The sequence below is a fragment of the Scyliorhinus torazame genome, chromosome 5 (assembly GCF_047496885.1).
Source record: "Scyliorhinus torazame isolate Kashiwa2021f chromosome 5, sScyTor2.1, whole genome shotgun sequence".
Classification (NCBI taxonomy): domain Eukaryota; kingdom Metazoa; phylum Chordata; class Chondrichthyes; order Carcharhiniformes; family Scyliorhinidae; genus Scyliorhinus; species Scyliorhinus torazame.
In genome coordinates, this window is record NC_092711.1 from 151133278 (window position 1) to 151151369 (window position 18092).

Below are 18092 nucleotides of genomic sequence, written 5' to 3' on the forward strand. Positions count from 1 at the left end.
GGATGGCACAGTGGTGCAGTGGTTAGCACCACTGCCTCATGGCGCTGAGGCCCCGGGTTCGATCCCAGCCCCAGGTCACTGACCGTGTGGAGTTTGCACATTCTCCCCGTGTCTGCGTGGGTCTCACCCCCACAACCCAAAGATGTGCAGGATTGATGGATTGGCTCTGCTAAATTGCCCCTTAATTGGATAAAACATAATTCGCTACTCTAAATTTATTTTTAATAAGAGCCTGTCAACCCCTCTCACCCACTTTCCCGCAAGTGCATCAATCTAATCATGAAAAGTCCGAAAAATCAACATTTTTATAATAAATATTAATTAATGAAACAAACAAGATGATAAAGACAGAATGACTTGAGGATCAAAGACAACCAGAGTAAAAGGATGTTCACAATGTTCAGGATCCAAATTGTTTCTCTTTGTACCCTGTTCCCATGACTCCTTGCTTTGGACATGAGAACTGAACCCTGTGGGTCACGATACCACCCCCCCCCCACCCCCCCCCCCCCCCCCCCCCCCCCCCCCCCCCCCCCCCCCCCCCCCCCCCCCCCCCCCCCCCCCAACATCGTGCCAAACCTCATGCCCTGATTGGTAGAGCCCCATTTCCAGTCCATCCTCCAGCACCTTCCTGTCTCTCTGTTGGTGAGGTGCCCATGGTAATGTGATAGGAGGATGTATTCGATCAATGATCAATAGGGAGTGTGTGGGGAACAGTGATTTATAGTTTGAGAGGGAAAAGTATGTTCTCTGATGACTAGAATTGTCGGTTCTGGATTTCTACCCTTTACTTACAACGATGTCCTTTGTAATCACCTTTCCCAGGCGATGAGCAGAGAGGCTTTGCAGACAGGAAACACAAATCAAACATCCTTATTCTGAGCTGTGTCAGAGAAGGAATCATGGAATTTACAGTGCAGAAGGAGGCCATTTGGCCCATCGAGTCTGCACTGGCTCTTGGAAGGAGACCCTACTTAAGCCCATGCCTCCACCCTACCCCCGTAACCCAGTAACCCCAGCTAATCTTTTTTGGACACTAAGGGAAATTTATCACGACCAATCCACCTAACCTGCACATCTTTGGACTGTGGGAGGAAACTGGAGCACCCGATGGAAACCCACGCAGACATGGGGAGAACGTGCAGGCTCCACACTGACAGTGACCCAAGCCGGGAATTGAACCTGGAGCTGTGAAGTGACTGTGCTAACCACTGTGCTACCGTCCTTTTAGATTGTACACTAGACCAGTCAGTAACAAAAATAAGTACTGAAATCGAGTTCAGACAGAGATCTGCATGAACTGACACCACTTTGTTCACAGATTAACAGAGTAATCACTGTGCTTGAATCAATGTTATTCACTTTTGGAATTGAATGAAGGGTCAGATTAACTATATCACCGCCAGTATCAGATAGGTATGTTTAATACAGAACAGGGTTAAACCCAGTGTCCAATATTAGAGGTCTCTGTGGCTGTTGGATGCCTGATTTCACTGTACAGCTGACAAGCCCACAGCTTCAATGAACTGGTCTACCCAGGGTTTGTTTCTAAACCCTCATCACAACATATTACCTGGTTAGCTATTTATATATGGTCATCATGGTCAGACAGATAACACAAAGCTCAACCAGAAACTATGGTTCTTCTTTCTACTGATTCCAGCTCCTACAGGGAGTGACGGCATATCCAGTCCTCCGCTCTGTTACTGGGCTGTCATTGACATGGGCAATAGAGAGACAGAAGTTGCCTGAGGCTTAATGGGAAGTTGAAACTTGTAGCTCTAAATCAACTGTTTAAGATTTCTGAAAAGATAAGTAACTTTAAATAAATTCTAAACCCAGTGAACAAATTAAAGAGTCATAAGGCAAAAACTTCAAGTTTTATATCTTTTACTGCAAAAAACTAGAAGCAACAATGGATAAACAGTATTTTTATTAGGAATGTATCCCTCAAACAATAAATAGACTTTGCCCTTTTACTTTTTTTTAAATTTTAGAGTACCCAATTTATTTTTTCCAATTAAGGGGAAATTTAGCATTACCAGTTCACATACCCTGCACATCTTTGGGTTGTGGGGGTGAAACCCACGCAAACACGGGGAGAATGTGCAAACTCCATACGGACAGTAACCCAGAGCCGGGATCGAACCTGGGACCTCGGCAGCACTAACCACTGTGCCACCGGGCTGCCACTTTGCCCCTTTACTTTAATATGGTAATGCCGGCATTGGACTGGGGTGAGCACAGTATGAAGTCTTACAACACCAGGTTAAAGTCCAACAGGTTTGTTTCGAATCACTAGCTTTCGGACCACAGCTCCTTCCTCCGGTGAATGAAGAGGTGGGTTCCAGAAACATATACATAGACAAAGTCAATGATACAAGACGTTACTTTTGAATGCGAGTCTTTGCAGGTAATTAATCTTTACAGGTCCAGAGCAGACGGAGTGACTGGAGAGAGGGATAATCACAGGTTAAAGAGGTGTGAATTGTCTCAAGCCAGGACAATTGGTAGAATTTCGCAAGCCCAGGCCAGATGGTGGTGGTGGTGGTGGGGGGTGGGTGGGGGTGGGGGGGGGGGGGGGGGGGTGGGGGGTGAATGTAATGCAACATGAATCCAAGGTCCCGGTCAAGGCCGTACTCGTGTGTGCGGAACTTGGCTATAAGTTTCTGCTTGGCATTGTCGCGCATCCTGAAGGATGCCTTGGAGAGGATACTCCCACTTAATAACAATAATCTTTATTTTTGTCACAAGTAGGCTTGCGTTAACACCGCAATGGCGGCACAGTGGTTAGCACTGCCGCCTCATGGCACCGAGGTACCAGGTTCGATCCTGGATCTGGGTCACTGTCCATGCAGAGTTTGCACATTCTCCCCGTGTTTGCATGGGTTTCGCCCCCACAACCCAAAGATATGCAGGCCATGCTAAATTACCCTTTAATTGGAAAAAATGAATTGGGTACTTAAAATTTTTTTTTAAACCACGGCAATGAAGTTACAAGTCACATCATTCTGGCGCCTGTTAGGGTACACTGAAGGAGAATTCAGAATGTTCAATTCACCTAACAGCACGTCTTTCAGGCATTCCAGAACGAGAGGTTCTTAGGATAAGAACTTTAGGATAAGGATAAGTCTTAGGATAAGATGGCCGGCATGGTAGCACAGTGGATAGCACAGTTGCTTCACATCTCCAAGGTCCCAGGTTCGAATCCGGCTTGGGTCACTGGCTGTGTGGAGTCTGCATGTTCTCCCCGTGTCTTTGTAGGTTTTGTACGGGTGCTCCAGTTTCCTCCCACAGTCCAAAGATGTGCAGGTTAGGTGGATTGGCCATGATAAAACGTAGATTGGCCATGATAAATTCCCCTTAGTGTCCAAAAAGGTTAGGTGGGTTGATTGGGTTACGGGGATGGGGTGGAGGCGTGGGCTGGGCTGGGGTGCTCTTTCCAGGGGCTGGTGCCGATTCGATGGGCTGAATGTCCTCCTTCTGCACTGTAAATTCTATGATTCCACCGGGTGCTTCAGTTTCCTCCCACAAGCCCCGAAAGACGTGCTGTTAGATAATTTGGACATTCTGAATTCTCCGTGTGTGCTCGAAAAGGAAGTTGGACTTTTCAGAGTAACTTCATTGCAGTGTTAATGTAAGCCTATTTGTGACAATAAAGATTATTTTTAAAAAGAGGGAGGAAAATCTGAAGAGTTGAGGAGAAGCTGCTTCTCCCAAAGGGCTGTGAATGTGTGGAATTCACTACCCCAGAGTGCGGTGGAGCTGGGACAGTGAGTAAATTTAGGAAGGAGTTAGACAGATTTTTCATCGGGTTGAATGGCCTAATTCTGCTCCTATATTTTATGACCTTATGAAAGGGGGAGACATTGATTTGCTCCCAGATGTTGCCCAGAGGAGGACGTTTTAGTCTGAAACTCATTGTCCAACCTCCACATTGTGACATTACAAAGGAGTACGTCCTCTAAATCAATAAGTCCGCTCCGAGGTGACGTCACTGCCCAGCGCGCAGACGAGGGAGCCCCGCCCCACCCAGAGCCCCGCCCCACCCATTGTTCCCCTTCCCCCACATATCCTCGAGACAAGGTTTCCAGGCAACCGGCCGTCGGTGATCCACCCCTCCTCTAACCCGGGACTGCGCATGTCTAAGGGAAGGGGACGCTGCGCATGTGCAGGAGAGCTCACTTCCGCTGACCTTACTGCTGAGGTGTTGACCAATAGGAAGATTGGAGGACCGGAAAGATTCTGCTCCTCCACCAATCAGAGCTCCCCCATTGTCTCAATGCGGAAGCTGGACATGGAGGTTTCTGCCGAGCAAGTTCCGCCAACCCTGGGTGAGCTTGAGCTGCACACAGACTGAACCTTCCTCCTGTCTGCAACATCTGTGAGTAAAACACTTTCTTTTCTCCCTCTTACCATTTATTGTCTCATTCTGACCTTCAATTGGTGACTTGCAGCAACTGAAGGGAAAGGAAGTGAATCCAGGGAGGGTGCAGACTCTGGAGAGCTTGGTGGTCTCTCTCTCTCTGGCTGTCTGAAAGACATTGACATCCTTTGCTCCCTCGGCTTGACACATTTATTTGTCTGGCGAAAATGATGGTCTGTTTCCTAATGTTCACATTTAAAGGGCTGGTTTCCCCAGGAGATGGCTGACATTAAAGGGAACAGTAAACAGGACAATCAAACCCAACCAATTACTTCCCTGTTGGAATACTCCACCAACAGCAAAGTGATGGAAGGAGTCATTAACAGCGTTATCAAGTGGTACTTGCTCAGCAAAACCTGCTCACGGACACTCAGTTTGGGTCCAACCAGGGTCACTCAGCTCCTGACCTCATTACAGCCTTGGTTCAAATATGGACAAAAGAGCTGAATGCCAGAGGTGAGGTGAGAGTGACTGCCCTTGGTATCAAGGCAGCATTTGACTGACTATGGCATCAAAGAGCCCCACCTAAACTGAAGTTAATGGGAATCGGGGAAAACTCTCCGGTGGTTGGAGTCATACCTGGCACAAAGGAAGATGGTTGTGGTGGTTGGAGGTCAATCATCTCTGCTCCAGGTGTTCCTCAGGGCACACTCCATCTTTAGCTGCTTCATCAATGACCTCCCTTTCATCATAAGATGAGAAGTGGGTTTGTGGATGACTGCACAATGTTCAGCACCATTCGTGACTCCTCAGATAATGAAGCAGTCCATGTCCAAATGCAGCATGTCCTGCACAGTGTCCAGATGTTGGCTGATAAGTGGCAAGTTCCATTTGTGCTGCACCAAGTGCCAGACAATGACCATCTCCTTCAGTGGTATTAGCATCGCTGAATCCTCCACAACCAACATCCTGAGGGTTACCATTGATTAGAAACTGAACTGGACTAGCCATATTAATATGGTCACCACCAGGGCAGGCCAAAGACTACAGTGAGTTACGCACCTCCTGACCCCCAAAGCCAGTCCACCATATACCAGGCACATGTCAGGCGTGTAATAGAATAATCACCACTTGCCTCGTTGAGTGCAGCTCCAACAACACTCAAGATGCTGCTCTACACCATCCAGAACAAAGCAGCCTGCTTGACTGCTCCCCATTCCGAACCACCAACGAACAGTGGCAGCCATGTATACCATCTACAATGTGCACTGCAGTAACTCACCAAGGTTCCTCCGACAGCACCTTCCAAACCCATGACCACTACTATCTAGAAGGACAAGAGCAGCAGATACCTGGGAACCCCACTACCTGGAGGTTCACCTCCAAGTCACTCACCAGACAGACTTGGAAATATATCGCCCTTCCTTCATTGTTGCTGGGGCGACATCCTGGAACTCCTTCCCTGACAGCACAGGGGATGTACCTACAACTCAAGGACTGCAGCGGTTTAAGAAGGCAACTCATCACCACCTTATGAAGGGCAACTGGAGATGGGCAATAAATGCTGGCCTCATCATCGACATCCACACCCCGTAAATGAATTTTTAAAATTTTTATATCGGACAGAGATATATCTAGTGTTATATGGAATGTATTAGATATATTATTGATGGTTCTGTAACAAAATACATGTATTATTATTTCTAGTTTTGTAATATAGTACTGTACCTACATTATATATTTCCAGTCATACAATCATTGCAGCACTGACAGAATCCATTTGGGAACTCAAGTCAATGCTGACGCTCTGTACAGCAATCCAGTCAATCCCATTCCCCCTCGATATCCCTGTTCACCTGAAAGCTTGTTTTCTTCATATTTTATTTTGAATTATTGATCATCTCGACTTCCACAATCCTTGTGGGCAGTGGGTTCCTGATCATGCCCACTCCATGACTAAATCAAATTCTTCCTCAGAATCACCCCATCTCTAATCAGTAAATATACTTAAATGGAGAGTCTCTACTCTTGTACAGGTTGTTTGTGAGTTTAGATTTGTTGATCAGCATCAGTCAGCACCTTCATAAGAATTGGGAGGGGAAGGAAGTGAATCCAGTCTGTATATTGCACACATTTATCATCCAGTAACAGAGACATATATCTGTCTGGCAGCCTCTGTGTCCAGGACAGGAAGCAGTGAGCTTGGATACATCGATCAGCCTGAATCAGTGCTTTCAGGAGAATTGGGAGGGTGAATATTAGATACAGCAGAGTGAGACTGGAGGGAGAGTGTGTGGAATCGAGATTTAGAGCATTTGAGGGAAAGAGAGAGAGCTAACAATGTTTGATAGAAACTAGAATTGTCTGTTCTGAATTTCTATCCTGTACTGACAGTGATGATTTTTGTAAAATCTTTTTGCAGGAAGTTAGAACGAGAGGAGTTTGAGGTGGATATCTCAAACTAAATATCACGTCAAGAACTGGGAACCGAATATCATCGACCTTTGAATCTAGAAGGAGAAATGTTTGTCTATTCTGTCTGCTTCAAGAGATTTTAAACATCAGTTTGTTTGGAAAAGCACTGAGACACACACAAACCCACGTGAGATTGTTCCAGTGCACTGACTGTGGAAAGAGCTTTAACCAGTTACACAGCCTGAAAAAATACTATACCATTCACAGCAGGGAGAGACTGTATATGTGTTCTGTGTGTGGACGAGACTTCGACTGATCGTCCAGCGTGGTGAGACGCAAGATCACCCGGACCATGGAGAAACCATGGAAATGTGAGGACTGTGGGAAGGGATTCAAAGGCCCGTACGGGCTGGAAAGGCATCAACGCAGTCACACTGGAGAGAGGCCATTCACCTGCTCTGTGTGTGCGAAGGGATTCACAGCCCCATGCAGGTTGGAAAGGCATCAACGCAGTCACACTGGAGAGAAGCCTTTCACCTGCTCTCAGTGTGAAAAGGGATTCACTGACATTGGTAACTTGCGGAGACACGAACGAGTTCACACTGGAGAGAAGCCATTCACCTGCTCTGACTGTGCAAAGGAATTCATTCAGTTATCCCACCTGCAGAGACACCAGAGAGTTCACACGGGGGAGAGGCCATTCACCTGCACTGTATGTGAGAAGGAATTCACTCGGTTATGCCACCTGCAGACACATCAACGTATTCACACCGGGGAGAGGCCATTCATCTGCACTGTGTGTGATATGGGATTCACTCAGTTTTCCAACCTGCAGGCACACCAGCGACTTCACACCGGGGAGAAGCCCTTCATCTGCACTGTGTGTGATAAGGGATTTGCTCAATTATCCGGCCTGCGTAGCCACAATGTCACTCACACCAAGAGCAGGCCCTTTAAATGCTCTGTCTGCAGGAGGGGTTTCAAAAGCTCACAGCTACTGATGTCCCACCAGCGCATTCACACTGAGGAGAGACCGTTCAGCTGCTCTCATTGCGCAAAGAGCTTTAGAACCTCATCCAACCTGATGAAACACGGGCAAGGTCACACCGGGCAGAGCCCGTTCACCTCTCCGACTGGGAAAAGATTCACTCGGTCATCACTTGCTGAGCCACAATGTCACTCACATCAATGAGAGACCCTTTAAATGCTCTGACTGTGGGAGTGGGTTTCAAAAAGCTCTCAGGTACTGATGGAACACCAGCGCATTCACTGTACAAAGAGGTTTAGAACATCATCCACATTGCGGAGACACCAGCGAGTTCACACTGGAAAGAAGCCATTCACCTGCTCTCACTGTGGGGAGGGATTCACTCAGTCATCCAACATGTTCAGACACCAAAGGGTTCACAAGTGATGTTGGGTTAGATTCTGCTGTTTTTCCTGCTGTTAACCACATCCAGGACTGAACCTGGAGTGGGTGGAGGGGTTTGTCTCCTCGTCAACTCCTGGTGCTCGGACGTGGCGACCCTGGCGAACTACTGCTGCCTGGACCTGGAATACCCGACTGTGAAGTGCCATCCATACTGCCTTCCACGGAGTTCACTTCTGCCATCATCATGGCGGTCTACATCCCACCCCAGGCGGAAGTGAAGTGGATTGGATTGGATTTGTTTATTGTCACGTGTACCGAGGTACAGTGAAAAGTATTTATCTGCGAGCAGCTCAACAGATCATTAAGTACATGGGAAGAAAAGTGAATAAAAGAAAATACATAATAGGGCAACACAAGGTATACAATGTATAAGCACCGGCATCGGATGAAGCATACAGGGTGTAGTGTTAATGAGGTCAGCCCATAAGAGGGTCATTTAGGAGTCTGGTAACAGCAGGGAAAAAAGCTGTTTTAGAGTCTGTTCGTGCGTGTTCTCAGACTTCTGTATCTCCTGCCCGATGGAAGAAGTTGGAAGAGTGAGTAAGCCGGGAGGGAGGGGGCTTTGATTAGAAGAAGGTGCTTGATCAATTGTACATCACTATAAATAACAGTGAAACAGAATACCCGAAGGCCTTGTGCATAGTGGCCGGGGACTTTAACCAGGCCAACCTCAAGAGTGTGCTGGCAAAATTCCACCAACACATCTCCTGTCCCGAAAGGGACCCCAACATCCATAACATCCTTGACCACTGCGACACAAACATCAAGGGCGCCAGGTCTGAGGCGTTCAACTCAGGCAACCCGGATCTATACAGAAATCTAGATACGACCTCCGCAAAGCCATCAGGGACTCCAAGAGACAATACCAGACTAAGCTAGAGTCACAGACTAATGACGTGGACTCTCTCGTCGGTTGTGGCAGGGCTTAAACAACATAACTGGCTACAAAGTAAAGCTGAGTAGAATCTTCAGCAACAGCGCACCCCTTCCCGACAAACTCAATGCATTCGATGCTTGTTTTGAGCAGGAAACCAACAAACTGTTGTCAACTGTACCAGCAGCCTTGGACACACCCATACCCACAGTCAGCCTCCAAAGTCAGATTGGCCTTCTTGAAAGTGAACCCTCGTAAAGCGATGGGTCCAGACGAGAACCCAGGTCATGAACCCAGATCCTGCGTTGACCCACTGGCAGGTGTGTTTGCGGAATCCTCAACCTCTCCCTACTCCGAGGTTCCCACCTGCTTCAGGAAGACCACCATCATACTGGTGCCAAAGAAGAAGCAGTCAACGTGCCTCAATGAATACCGTCCGGTGGCCTTGACATCGATCATTATGAATTGCTTTGAGATGTTGGAGACATCAACTCCAGACTCCCAGCATTCCTTGATCCACTGCAATTCGCACACCGCCACAACATGTCCACAGCAGATGCCAACTCCCTGACCCTATACTCACCCCTGGATCATCTCGAAAACAAGCACTCCTACATCAGACTCTTATTGATTGACTACAGCTCCGCCTTCAACACCATAATCCCAGCCAAGCTCATATCAAAACTCCAAAACTTAGGGCTTGGCTCCTCCCTCTGCAACTGGATCCTCGACTTCCTAGTACATAGACCACAATCAGTAAGGATAAACAACAACACCTCCTTCATGATAGTCCTCAATACCGGGGCCCCACAAGGCTGCGTACTTAGCCCCCTACTACACTCATGATACACACACGACTGTGGCAAAATTTGATCCCGCTCCATCTACAAGTTTGCTGAAGACACGACCGTAATGAGTCGGATATCAAACAACGATGAGTCAAAGTATAGGAGGGAGATGGAGAACCTAGTGGCATGGTGTAATGACAACAATCTCTTCCTCAATGTCAGCAAAAGTAAGGAGCTGGTCATTGACTTCAGGAAGCAAAGCATTGTATACACCCCTTTCTGCATTAATGGGGCCAAGGTGGGGATGGTTAGCTTCAAATTCCGAGGTGTGCACATCACCAGCATTCTGTCCTGGTCTACCCACATCGACGCTACAACCAAGAAACATATACTTCCTCAGGAAACTAAGGAAATTCAGCATGCCCACATTGATTGCCACATGGGCAGCACGGTAACACAGTGGTTAGCATTGTTGCTTCACAGCGCCAACGTCCCAGGTTCGATTCCCGCTTGGGTCACCGTCTGTGCGGAGTATGCATGTTCTCCCCTTGTCTGCGTGGGTTTCCTCCGGGTGCTCCGTTTTCCTCCCACAAGTCCCAAAGGACGTGCTTGTTAGGTGAATTGGACATTCTGAATTCTCCCTCAGTGAACCCGAACAGACGCCAGAGTGTGGCGACTAGGGGATTTTCACAGTAACTTCATTGCAGTGTTAACGTAAGCCTACTTGTGATAATTATAAAGATTATTATCATTGCCTTTTACCCATTATTACAGGTGCACCAACCTTTACAGGAGCACCATAGAAAACATCTTATCTGGCTGCATCACAGCTTGTGTTATGGGCCAGGGTTCAGAAAACTCCAAAGTATATCATGGAGTTCACCTGACCTACAATTGTTTATTGATTTTGGTTCCGATGAGCACAAGGGCTGCCTTTCAGGTGTTATTCAACAGAGGCCTCAAGCACTTTTAATCAAAACAAGCTTTATTCTATGAATTTAGTTAACATTTTTATAAACACACACAGTAAGCATTTTTATAAATTACAAAGATAAATACCCCACACAGCTACAGTAATCTATGTATAACCCTTAATAAATTCCCCCCTTTAACTGTTCCAATTTAATAACAAAATCCCATAAAGCAGTACCTCCTTTTCAAAGGTGTGGCCCAGCACACAGCACTCAAGACCTGGTTTGGATGCTCTTGTTTCCTTTCCAAAACAGCAGGTTTGAATTCCTTCCAGAAAGCAATTATTTCTTTTCAAGTTATCAAGCAGTCTGGAAACAGCTTTTAAAATGAAGATAGAGAGACAGGCCAAAATACTCCTCTTTCTGAGTACAGCAGCCAAAAATGTGAAAGAGAAAGCAAAAAACACAGACCACAAAACAGCCCCAAACCAAAGCAGAAGTAAAACCAACTCCCAGAGCCACAGCCCAGCTCCACCCACACAATGACATCACTGAAGCCATGTGATAAGACAAAAACATTTCTTAAAGGGACTCTCATGACACTTGGTATGGCAACTGCTCAGCCCAAGACTAAGAAACTACAGAGAGTTGTGAACACAGCCCAGTCCCTCACACAAACCCGCCTCCCATCCATTGACTCTGTCTACACCTCCCGCTGCTTTGGGAAAGCGGGCAGCAAAATCAAAGACCCTTTCACTGAGGTTATTCTCTTTTCCAATCTCTTCCATTGGGCAGATGATACAAAAGTCTGAGAACACGTAATAACAGATTCAAAACAGCTTCTTTCCGTTGCTACCAGACTCCTGAATGACCCTCTTATGGACTGAACTGATCTCTCCACACATCTTTTCTGAGTAACACTACACTCCGTATGCTTCACCTGATGTCTACGTATTTAAATTGTGTATTTATCATATGTCCCATGTTTTTTCATGCATAAAATTATCTGTCTGTATTGTACGCAGAACAATACGTTTCACTGTACCTCGGTGCATGTGAATAAATTTAATCAAATCAAACTTTGTTCATTCTGACACTTGGTGAAGTGGGAGGGTCGGAGGGTTTCTTTCTGCTGGATTGGCCGGTCTCACGATTTTGCTTCCAGTGGGTGATGCTCTTTGAGCCTGGGGGAGAGCACATTTCCACTGAAATGATCCACAAAGGCTGAAGTACATTTATTTTATCCTGGATGGTAAATAGTGTTATTCCCCCACTACAGGTGGATCTAAAAGAAACCAGATGGGTTTTTACAACTATCGACAATGCTTTCATGGTCATCGATATCTTTTAATTCCAGATTTTTAATTAATTTAAATTCCACTATCTGCGGAACCTGGATCCCTATTGCATTATCCTGGGTCTCTGGATTACTGGTCTGGCTATTGTTTCCCGGGATGTGTTTTGTGAGAGATGAAGTCACTATAGCCAATAAGTGAGCTGTTTTCGAGTTGTTCCCTTTACGTCCTGTACTTTCCCACTAACTTACAGACAAAACAGCTGCAACTGTACTGTGTATAAACGTGTGTTATTGTAACTACTCCCAGAGATGCTTCGGTTTGCTGAAGCATTCCCTGCATGTTTGTAATAAAGATTCCCAAACTTTAACCAACTCTGGACTTTGAGTGACATTTGTCCCACAACAGTCTGGTGTCAGGAACAGGATCCACTGACGGCTTTGATTAAAGGAAAGTCCCCGTGGACAGCAGATACCGGATGAGTATTGTTTGTTTTATACCACCCGTGTTTAATTCAGTTTGACTGACCACTGGGGATTCCTCAGAACCTCAGGGAGCTGTTTCTGGTCTGTTTCTTTGACATCCATTCAATGTAATTTCAATAACTGGAACATTTCAGGCAGGGAATTGTCGGTTTTACGGCAAGGATATGTTAGGGGGTGATGCAGAGGTCCCCGTGACCGAGAGGGTTTTGTAGCTGCCGAAAAATGAGGGGATAAAGGCGTACGGGAGGCTAAACAGAAAGATTTGGCAGTTGGACAGAGTTTGGCGTGTGTTCAGAGGTCCCAGATAGGGGTCAGCCAGCATCATCACATCGATGGATCTGCACAGAAAAGGTCCAACCGGATGGCGTTTATAAGGCCCAAGGTGCGGTTAATGGCTCAGGGATTTGAAGAAGCTTTGGGAGATAAAGAGGTCAGAGTGGACTCACCCACAGTGGGAAAGGTCATTCTGAAATTTCTTTGGCCCTTTTCGTGACATTTTCCCGGAACTTTCAGTCAAGAAACATAAAAGCTGCATTTGCGCTGGGGGATCACCTCCAGAGGGCAGTGTTTCTACAACCTCCTACGGTGCCAGATGGAGATGGAAGACTTTGGAAGTTCAATAAGTTTGTCTTATGTTTTGAACGATGTTTTGAACAATGTTTCAGAGTGTATGGCACTTCTCAGTTAGATCAGTTTTGTTCAAGTCGGGTTGTCTCTACCAGAAGGCAGAAGCTGCCGTGCTTTATTGGTACCATGGCAGGAAACTCTCGGGCATCTTTATGATGCATGTTGATGACTGCCTATGTGGTGGTACTAGTGAGTTCCAAACCAATGTTACTGACAGGATCAGAACAACATTTAAGGTTGGAGTCAGACTTCTGGGACCTTTAAATAAATTGGAGTGGAAATCGGGCAGTGTGGGTCTGACGTGACTTTACATCAACAATCTCAGGGAGACAGTATGAACCCTGTCACAGTCAATGGGGCCGGGGCCTCACAGAAAGATGAAGATGTTTCCAAAGCCGGGTCTGAGCTGCTGCAAAGTTGAATTGACGAATGGGGCACACAGACAAGGCCGGATACAAGTTTTGATGTCTTCGAGCTGAGTTCTGTAATGAAACGTCCAGAGGTCGAGGATATTTAACGGGCAAACAAAACATTAAAAAATACAAGATGGAGAAATGTGTGCTGAAATTTCCATCTTTGGGTGAGCTGCAAGATATAAAATGGATTTTTTTAGTGATGCCTCACTCGGATGAGCCTGGCTCAGTGTCTGTACACTGAGTGATGTTTAAGAATCTCAGCAGAAGAACAGACAAACATTTCTCATTCTAAATTCAAAGGTCGATGATATTCAGCTCCCATGAATCGAGTGACTCTGTCACATCTTGATGTGGTGTTTGGAGTGAAATTTCATTCTGTAACTCCTCCCCTTCTAATAACCTGTAAAAGGAGTTTACAAAAGCCATCACTGTTGGTGCAGGTTACCCAAACAGAATGTGAAATTTGACCCTATTGTAAGATCCGGGTTTGGCTTCAATCTCAATTATAATATTCAAATCAATCACACGTTAGAATGTGTTGTGAACGTTACCTGCAGCTCCTGACTAGTTACAGACCATTCCAGGTACAAGAATATTGTCACAGAATTTATTAAGTTAATTGTAATAAGTACAAAATCACAATAATTAACAGGCAGTTAATCAGTCCGTTCACTCTGGATCACCAGCTCTCAGCTTCCAGGTGACTGTGGAGCTGTCTCTTGTTCTGTTGACTGAAGTCTATCCTCTTACTTCATGTTGTGTTGTGCACCGAGCTCCAGAAAATTGTAGCTCATTAACCCTTTCTAGTACCTACTAGAGGCAGGAAGAAACGGTCAGTGATTGGCTGCAATGCAAGTGAGAGAGTATCCTGTGTTCAGTTTTGGTCTCCTTACTTGAGAAAGGACGTACTGGCACTGGAGGGTGTGCAGAGGAGATTCACTTGATTAATCCCAGAGCTGAAGGGGTTGGATTACGAGGAGAGGTTGAGTAGACTGGGACTGTACTCATTGGAATTTAGAAGGATGAGGGGGGAATCTTATAGAAACAGATAAAATTATGAAGGGAATAGATAGGATAGATGCGGGCAGGTTGTTTCCACTGGTGGGTGAAAGCAGAACTAGGGGGCATAGCCTCAAAATAAGGGGAAGTAGATTTAGGACTGAGTTTAGGAGGAACTTCTTCACCCAAAGGGTTGTGAATCTATGGAATTCCTTGCCCAGTGAAGCAGTAGAGGCTCCTTCAGTAAATGTTTTTAAGATAAAGATAGATAGTTTTTTGAAGAATAAAGGGATTAAGGGTTATGGTGTTCGGGCCGGAAAGTGGAGCTGAGTCCACAAAAGATCAGCCAAGAACCGCGGGAGAATCGTCATCTTAACAGTCTGCACCCTCCCCGCCAATGACAGCGGGAGCGCATCCCACCTCCGGACCTCCTCCCTCACTCGTTCCATCAGTTGGGACAGGTTGAGCTTGTGCAACCTGTCCCAGTCCCGTGCCATCTGAATCCCCAAATATCGGAAACTCTTCCCCCACCAGCCTGAACGGCAACCCCTTCAGCCTACTCTCCTGCCCCCTCGCCTGAATTACAAACAACTCGCTCTTAGCCATGTTCAATTTGTATTCGAAGAACCGGCTAAATTCCCTCAGAGTTGCCATAATACCGTCCATCCCCACCATTGGGTCTGATACATATAACAGCAGATCATCCGCATATAACAAGACTCTATGTTCCACTCTTCTTCCCCCACCCCCCCCCCCCCCCTCCAGGACTAGCCCTTTCCAGCCCCTAGAAGATCTCAGTGCAATTTTACGGTGCAATCTCTAAGCCAGCACAAACAGTAGTGGGGAGAGAGGGTAGCCCTGTCTTGTCCCACGGTGCAGTCTAAAGTAGTCTGATGTTGTCCTGTTCGCCTCCGGGGCCTGATACAATAGCCTAACCCAGTCGATGAACCCCGCCTGAACCCGAACCATCCTAGTACCTCCCACAGAAAATCCCACTCGACCCGGTCAAAAGCCTTTTCAGTATCCATGGCTACCACTATCTCTACCTCCCTACTCTCCGGGGGCATCATAATCACGTTGAGCAGCCTTCTTATGTTGGCCACCAGCTGCCTCCCCTTTACAAACCCGGTTTGGTCCTCCACAGTTACATCCGGTACACAGTCCTCAACTCTGGTCACCAAAATGTTGGCCAGTAGCTTGGCATCTACGTTAATCAAAGAGATCGGCCTGAATGACCCACAGGCCTCCTGGTCCTTATCCCGTTTCAGAATGAGCGAGATGGTGGCCTGCGACATCGTTGGGGGTAAACTCCCTCTGTCTGTGCCTTGTTAAAGACCCTGACCAGCACCGGCCCCACTATCCCAGCAAATTTTTTGTAAAACTCCTCCGGATACCCGCCCGGTCCCGGAGCTTTACCCAATTGCATGACCTTCTGGCCCCCAATACCTCTTCGATCCTGACCAGGGCCCCCAGTACGTCCACCAACGTCTCCTCACTCTTGGGAAGGTCAGTCCGTCCAGGAATCGCCTCATTCCCCCGGGTGGTTCCAAAGTGTACAGGTTCCTACAAAAGTCCCTAAAGACCTTGTTCAGCCCTGCTGGAACACCCACTAGATTACCTACCCCATCCACTACCCTCCCTATTTCCCTAGCCGCTTCCCTCTTCCTCAGTTGCTGTGCAAGCATTCTACTGGCCTTCTCCCCATGCTCATAAATCACCGTTACCTTTCTAAGCTGCTCTACAGCCTTGCCTGTAGTCAGCACCCCAAATTCGGCCTGCAGCCTCTGTCGTTTCCTGAGTAACTCTGGCCTCGGGGATTCCGCGTAACTCCTGTCCGTCCGTAGAATTTCCTTAATGAGTCGGTCCGTCTCAGCCCTATCTGTCCTGTCCCTGTACACCCGGGTTGAAATCAGCTCCCCTCTCACCACTACCTTCAGTGCCTCCCGCTGCTGAGACTTCTCCAGTATTGTTCACCTGCAGGTAATTCTGCATGCATTTCACCAGCTTCTCATACACCGCCTCGTCCGCAAATAGTCCAACTTCCAGCCTCCATGGTGGGTGCTGAAAGCTGTCCTTACAAAACTGCTGGTCTACCCAGTGCGGAGCATGGTCCGATCTGGCAATTGCCGAATATTCTGCCCCCACCATTCCGGCCAGCAGGTCCAGACTCACAACAAAGTAGTCAATTCGTGAGTACACCTTGTGGACGTGGGAGGAGTACGAGAACTCCCTCGCTGCCGGCCGGCTAAATCTCCACGTATCTGCTCCCCCCATTTCCTTTGAGCTTCTTTAAGTGTATTCAGATCCTGTGACCTCAATGGACTGAATAATTTCAGTGAGAAGTTTTCTTATCATCACGTTGGAGATTTGCACCGAGATCGGGGAGATATTTCTGTCTGTGAGAGCAATAACATCTGGCCCAATACCACGCAGATTTGCGCTTGCGTCAACATCTCTCTTACTTGCATTGCAGCCAATCACTGACCGTTTCTTCCTGCCTCTGTATTTGTTCTCGACCTGCTGCACTTGTGACTTTTTCAGCTCTGATGTGAAACGACAAACATCACTTAACTGATTCTGGCACAGCTCTTTTCTGCGAAACTGCGATTCAGCTTCGTTGAACGGTTTGGTGGACAACAATAAAGCATCATTCCCTCACCGGGAATTGAACCCAGGCCGCGGCGGTGAACGCACCGAATCCTAACCACTAGACCACCAGGGAAACTGACAATCAGGGTTTTAACCCGTCTGACAGTATATCATTCGCCTTTCATTCTTATTTCCCAGTTTTAATTAGAAAATTTACAAAATTACATGTTTAGAATTAACAGAAGTGACATCTTAAGCTAATCACAACACCGATTGTTGTTCGCTGGAACATGAAATCGACAGTGAGGTGAAATAGCCCAACAAGCTGTTCATGTGTAACTTCCAATTTCCAAAACCCACCAACTTGATCACTGTGGCTCCTGTGAAACTTACAACACAACATCCGGCAGACATTCATCAGTAAATAGAAATAACTCATTTCAATTGTTAAAAACATTTTTTGTCGCAATTAGGTTTTGATCAAAATTTGAAGTTTCCAGTTTATGTTGATCTTTTTCTGAAGTGAAACTATCACGTTTGCTGAACATAAACAAACTCCCCTGTTTCAGACTGGGCATAAACAATACAACTTACTCATCTGTAATTATGAGGCAAAGCTTCCTCGTTCCGATCTGTTGTTAAACATTAACACACATAAACGTCATCTCACAGCCTTGTGACATTTACACTTTTGGAATGTGTTTCTTTCTTCCCCGGCTCCACAGTGGGTGGGAGAGGGACAAGCAGCAGGATTTTACCCTAATTCTCCATTCACCCGCAGCCAGCAGAACGCGGGGACTGCAGCTTCAATCAGCGGCTAACTGCCCATCCCGGGTACACTCCAACCAGGAGCAAAGCTCCCAATACACCGAGCACAGGCTCAGAAACATGCAGG

At 46.7% G+C, this 18092-nt stretch overlaps 1 protein-coding gene and 1 long non-coding RNA gene across 2 annotated transcripts in view; one reads left to right on the forward strand and one right to left on the reverse strand.

The window, feature by feature from the left end:
• LOC140422059 (uncharacterized) overlaps positions 1 to 18092 on the reverse strand; it is a 222637-nt gene that overhangs the window by 18902 nt on the left and 185643 nt on the right. The gene's annotated exons all lie outside the window — the stretch shown is intronic.
• On the forward strand, positions 4304 to 12455 carry LOC140422115 (uncharacterized). Its single transcript, XR_011947263.1, has 2 exons — positions 4304 to 4384; positions 6789 to 12455. It is a non-coding gene; the product is annotated as an uncharacterized lncRNA (long non-coding RNA).